Genomic DNA, 6955 nt, shown 5'->3' with positions numbered 1-6955 from the left:
CAAGGAGCGGCCAGGAGTCGATGGTCGCTCGGGTGCTGTTGCGCTCGAGGAAGTCGAGGGCCTCGATGCGTCCCCTGCAGGCGGTGGCCGGGACAGGAGGAGGAGGAAGCCGACCCGAACAGGTCCAGGAGTCGTTGCTTGCAGCGACCGGTTGGGCGCCTGGCTCGTCGTCCGGCGATTCGTCCCTCCTCGTTGATGCACGGCGAGAGAGGTGTGTGCCCAGGTAGCGGCGTGGATGGCCGCGCGGTCGGCGGCGGCGAGCGTTGTGGTGCCGGTGACTTCTGGATGGTAGGCAGCGTCAATCGTTCCGGGGATGACGAGTCGTCGTGGGCGGCCCCTAGAGAGGAGGCACGCCGGCGGAGGTCCTCCTGTTGCGCAGCGGCTCCCCGAGTTGATGGAGATCGGCGTGCTGAGACTGCGGTCTGGAGCAGGTCGCCCGAACACGGGCGGATTGGGCGGCGTCGCTGGCCGCGAGAGTCCTTTCTGGGCGTGGTGTGGCTACGGTGATTACGGCCGGCAGGAACACGTCCGTAGGAGAGAGGCGAGATGGATATGGCGGCGTTCACGGCCGTCAGAGGTAAGGTCGGTATGGCGGCGTTCACGGCCGTCAGACGTAAGTCAGAAGGATATGGCGGCGTTAACTGCCACGGGGAGTACGATTGAAGGTTGGTCGGTGATTTCCAGCAGGCAAAAACTGCCGTATGATGAGCAATGAGGCCAGGGCTGGCCTCCAGAGCTCAGAGGGCGTCGCAGTGCAGCTCGTACCAGTAAACTGGTTTGAGGCGACTGAGGCGAAGAGCGATGCCGAGTGCCGCTCTTATATAGCTCCGCTGCAGCGTTTCAGACACGAGAAAGTGGTTTGTCGATCTAGTGGCAGGCGTGCGAACCATCATGCTGCGCGGGACTGCGCGCGACGGTGTGTCGATGGTGCGTTCGCAAGGCAGTGACTGCCACAATATCGATAGTCCAGGTGATTCTGGTAAAACTTTTACTCATACAACCTTATATTATTTACTTAAAAACAGAGGAAAAGTAGTAAGTACTATGGCATTTACTGGTATTGCTACGGCATTACTTCCGAATGGAAGAATTGTACACAAAGTTTTTGGATTAACCGTACATCTTTTTAACAATTCGACATCAAATATTAAATTACAATCTAAAGAAACTAAGAAACTAAAACTAGATGTTTTTATTATGGATAAAGCTCCAATGGCACCACGTTATGTAATAGAAATAATGGATAAAACATTACGCGACATAATACAAAATGAGTCACATTTTGGTGGAAAAATCATATTTCTCGGTGATGATTTTAGACAATTACTGCCTCTAAAAGAAAGAGCTACACGTTGTGAAAATATAAATTTATTCATAAAATTTAGTGCCTTATGGAAACAATTCAAAATATTTTTATTAACGGAAAATATAAGAGCTTTACTACAAGAAAGAATTTGCACAATTTTTATATTATATTTAGATGTTACGTCCAGCCCAGAGTAAATTGTAAAATTAAAAACTAAGAAATTAAATGGATTGAATCCATTTCAATCCATTAATGGGCTTGGAAAGACGAACAGTTGCTCTCTCGAGAGTCAGGCGTGAAAACGTGATCTCGGGTCAAACGCACTGTTTATATCTCGGCACTCGGTCAACGATAAAGAATCGCTATGACGTCTCGCTGTAAACGTTTCGTCGATCATTTTTTGATAAAGAAACTTAATTCTTATTACCAGGGAAAGACCTCGTGCGATCAATGGAAATGAGGAAAAGAGATCGAAGGTTTTAAAGAAAGTAAAAATTAAAATTTAAATTTAAACATTGATTTTAATTGAAAATAAAGATATACATAAAAAGAGCGAAAGAAACAAGAGAACAAACATTTGTGTAGATGTGTATATGTATCGCGGGTGTTACATAAGTGCGGAGGGCATCGGATAGGATTCTTACGAGGGAAAATATGAATGTATGAGTGAATCCTTGGTATGATAATCCTACCCATACAACATACAATTAATACAATTAATATTCTCTGGTTAACTTAAACTAATAATTACATAATAAGTAAAGAAAAATTACTAAAATATATAATAATAAAATCGTGTATAATATGTATATAATGATGGAAGATTAATACATGAGGTTAAGGTGAGGAATATTCCTGATGTTCTTTAGGAGGTGGAGTAATTAGGTCTATAGAATGGGATTCTTCGTCTTCTAAATCTTCAAAAAGAAGTTCACCATCTCGAAATAGGGGACTTGGGGAGGGGGAGGTAAAAGTCGATGAGGTATTCTGGATCGGATGGATGCACTGGAGAATAATTAGGCGCGATTGGTTGATATTGATGTTGTATAGAAGTGGGAGGAGGAACAGAGTTAGATGAAGATACTGAAGGCTGGTTTAGGAATAATTCAGAAGCAGTAATAATTAATGTTGACGATTCGATCTGTTCTTTTCGATATCTGTTTAGACTTCTTGGTTCGGCCTGATTTTTCTGTCGATTCCAACTGCCAGAACGACGATGAGATCGTTTTTTAGTGTCACATTGTCGAACTTTAGAAGCTGAGATTTCCGTTTGATTTACTAGGAGGAAAAGGATTGATCAATGAAGAGAGGTGTGAATGTATGAGAGAGAAAGGAAAGAACAATGGGAATCTCGCATAGTTCAGATCAGTTCAATGAGAAAGAAAGAATAGGGAAGAACAACCTGAGCTTCGCATAGCTCAGATCAATTCAAAGAGAGAGAAAGAAAAGGGAAGAACAACGGGAGCCTCGCATAGCTCAGATTAGTTCAATGAAAGAGAGAAAAGGAAAGAGGAAGAAGAGGAAGATTAGAGTGTCATGGAGTAGAGAAAAGAAATAAAAATCTGAAATTTATAATTGATTGATAATTAATGAATGTAGAAATTGTTGAATGTAGTCATTGTTGATTAGCTAAGACGGTTATCTCGAAAGAACAAGTCTCGACTTCTCTTCAGAAGGTTGGGATCTTCGAAGTGTTCGAATGATTGAAACGGTTAGTTGAATGGATGAAAGTGACACTAATGAAAAATTATTTAATAATGCTGCCGCGGTTTGGAAGCAGCCCTATTTATACGAGATGAAAATCAGGGTTTGAATCTCGATTGAGGGGCAAAGGCGGTGGCAGGAACTCTGAGATGTGTGTGTGTGTGTGTGTGTGTGTGTGTGTGTGTGTGTGTGTGTGTGTGTGTGTGTGTGTGTGTGTGTGTGTGTGTGTGTGTGTGTGTGTGTGTGTGTGTGTGAGGGTAGGATATTTACATTAGATATCTCCTTCGCCTTTGCTTGGCACGTGCCAAGATGACAGTATTCTGACTTGCGACAGCTCTAACTCGGGACTAATAATTCTTTGCATATGTTTTTAAAAATTCTTTTAAATTTCCTTTTAAAATTAAGCGTATCATTATAATAGTCAGAGCAGTTGCAAATCTTTCTCTTGTTTCTTGAAATTCAATATAATTCAGTATTAATGGAAGAAGAAATCAATATCCTTATATAAAGAAAATTATATTATTCATCTTTTAGGAAAGAAAAGAATCATGGAGTCCACTGGAAGTAACATAAGTAATGGTACTTTAAATGATCGGTCAAATAATGTTCAAATTCCAGAAAGATGTATTGCAAATGTTAACTCGGATATGATAAAAGAAACGTGTGGGGATATTATAACACAAAAAAAATATAAAACTATCGCTAAACATGTTATATTATCTGCAAAAAATGTCGATGTTGATGAAATAAACGAAAAGTAGTACATTTGTTGGATGCGACGACAGAGAAAATATATACAAGTGTGGATACTCTTGAAACAACTGAACAATAATGAAGATATACATGAAATAATTATGACAGAATATCTCAACTCTTTAAATCTAACATGTATTCCACCACATAAATTACGCTTAAGAAAGTATACAGTTGTTATAGTATACAGATTTCTTATTAGAAAATATCATGTAGTGAAGGTTTATGCAATGGTATCAGATTGTTAGTTTTGGATTTAAGTAATAATTTATTACGATGTGAAATTTTAACAGGTAATAAAACTGAAATGATGATGAACTTATTTTTCTTAATCGTATCACTTTATATTGCGAAAATATATATCCATTTACTTTCAAAAGAAGACAGTTTCCAATAAAATTAGCGTTTGCTATGACTATTAATAACTCACAAGGACAAATTTTCGAAAAAATTGCAATGGATCTTCGTAAAGATATTTTTAGTAAGTAAATTTTTAGTTATGATAATGACTAGGACAACTGTATGTTGCATTATCACGAGTACGTTCTTGGGGTTCGTTGAAAGTTTATTTAGGAAATGATAATTTATTCAACCAAGTAAAAAATTACGTTTATAAAGACGTACTCGAATAATACATAACGAAGAGAATAGTTTTACTGAAGTATTTAAAAATTTTATCAGATATAGAAATAATAATTTTAGTAGATAAAAATAATTTTAATAGATTATAATAATCATAATAATAATTATCATAATAATTATTTAAATTGCTCGCTGAAATATTCAAAATTTTTGAAATATTATTTTGAGTAACTATAATTATTAATTAATAAGCCAACAAAATTATTTTCAGATCTATATTCAGTCATATTTTTAAATATTTTAACAATATATTTTTCCGTATATGTACATACAATAAAATATCTTTAAAAAATTTTTCATATATATAAGTTAAACAGAAAAATATTATAAGTTTGTATAAGTTTTCTCATACAATATATCTATGATATATGAATAATAATTATTTTTATATTAAAAAAGTAACAAAAAGAAAAAAGCAAAAGAGAAAAAAGATATGAAAGGAAAAAAGCAATAGATGAAACGTTAATAGTAATAAGAAGTGAATTAATAAAAAAATTAAAAAAGTAAAAAATGTAATAACAGAAAAATTGATTATAAAAGAGTTCATAAAAAATGGAGAAATAGAAAGTAATAGGAAAAGATATAAATGAGAATATGGAAAAGAAACCAAAGAGAATTAAAAAATGAATAGAGAAAAATAAAGTAGCACTAAAAATATTAATGAGAAAAGATTTTATGAAGATCAGGAATAAGTTAGATAGAAAAAAATTTAGAAGAAGAAAAGAATATTAAAAGATGCTCAAAGAAGATATTCACCTGAGAACAAATAATGAATATAAAAAGTTAATTGATCATTTAAAACATGGAATGGAGAAATTTATGAATGATACAAAAGAAATGAAAGAAAATTTATATATCTAAGTAATAATATTGCGTATGGGAATAAGTTTCCGCCCATTGTAATAGTAAATTAAAAATATTCCTTTATACATTCGTTAGAGAGGCATTAGAAAGTGTGAAAACAGGAAGGGTGACAAAGAGAGGGGAGGGGGGGGGCGGAAGGAAAAAAAGAGGATGAGAAAAAAAATAATAACATTCGTCTGTACCAACCAACCTAAGAAAAAATAATTGTGATCATAATGTACTTGAAGCAAATGTAGAAAAAATCAATTTAGGTATGCATTTTATAATATTATAATAATATTTAGATTAGGTATAACTTATAACTCTTAGATATTATAACAAGATATTTATTATTATAATAAAAATTAATTATTTATCAGAATAATATTCTATATAGATCTATATTTTTTAATAATATATTAAAAAACAATTAAAAATTGGATTTTATTTCCATTACAGGCTAATATTTAAAATTTTAGATAAATATCTAAAAAGCTGAGCTAGCCCTTCAGTGAAGATGAGAGTGAGCTATCTTTTCAGTAATGAGGATGAACTAGCCTCTCAATGCAAATGAGAGTGAACTCTCTGGAAAGGAGAATATTCGTGAGGTGATAGTCCAGGAATAAAATTTCGTCGGAAGATGGCTTGTTCCATTGAGCCTGAATCAAATAAGAACACTACGAGGAGAACACTACTTTCAGGAGATCAACCCACAATGTGTATGCCTATGAATAACCGAGCGCTCTAGGGAAATATTGTAATACAGAGGGCGCGTGTGGAGTTTTTTAATTTTTAACAGTAAGTAGAAATAAAAAATAACTTTAATACATTACAAAATGCATTTTTAGTAATACATAAAAACTAATATCTTATTATTTACAGGCTCTTATCAGTCACTTTGAAGAGAAAGCAGTGCATACTCTTTGCGATATAGTTACACAACATATTGAAGCAACAAAAACACTACAACCCAATGGAGATAATAGTAGCAGCAACGAAAGTTGGTGGAAATTTTGGGAATCCTCCCTTTCAACATTAAGTCTTTCCTTTAAAATATTGTTCTTGAAAAGCAATAGATTGAAATATTTCTCATGTGGAGTGATATTTTTAGCAATAAATTTCTTGAAAATTTTTAATTGGTATAGCAATATCAGATACAAATTATTAATTATTTACTAAATTTGAAAAATATGATTCTATCCTTGATCTATTACATTACAAATCCGTTAAAAATAATAGCATATTATTGATAAAGATGAAAAAGAGTAAAATTAAGAGAGGAAATAGCATTCTTTACATATGCAGATTACATATGCAGATGATATAGTATTACTAATCAAGGATTTAAAAAAAAGAGAAGTATATTGCTAAAAAAATTATTTAAATATGAAAAAATTAATATTATTCATTACTTATTATTTTATTATAAGAGTCAATACTTTGTGTTATATTTTATTTTTAGTTGGCAGTGTTCGTTTTAACGCTATTAAAAACATGCCGAAGAACATTATATTATACATTAAACAAAATACATTGTGTAGAAACATGTCGAAGAATATTATACATTGAATTTTATGTAATATGTAAGGAGAGTGAAGAATCGCACAAGTATTTTTTTGATGGAAATTTATTTTGAAAAGAGATTGGAAATGTATATTGAGATTTCATTTTCAATTGACTTTTTCCAAAAAAAAATATATATATATA

At 33.9% G+C, this 6955-nt stretch overlaps 1 pseudogene; it reads left to right on the top strand.

The window, feature by feature from the left end:
• Nucleotides 1-546: 546 nt before the first annotated feature.
• On the top strand, nt 547-5506 carry LOC148936931 (ATP-dependent DNA helicase PIF1-like; annotated as a pseudogene).
• The last annotated feature ends 1449 nt before the right edge of the window (nt 5507-6955 follow it).

Source organism: Pogonomyrmex barbatus, unplaced genomic scaffold (genome assembly GCF_055798465.1).
Source record: "Pogonomyrmex barbatus isolate J1 unplaced genomic scaffold, ASM5579846v1 scaffold19, whole genome shotgun sequence".
NCBI classification, from domain to species: Eukaryota; Metazoa; Arthropoda; class Insecta; order Hymenoptera; family Formicidae; genus Pogonomyrmex; species Pogonomyrmex barbatus.
The sequence above is the reverse complement of the archived record's forward strand: the minus strand, read 5'-3'. Positions and strand labels throughout refer to the sequence as shown.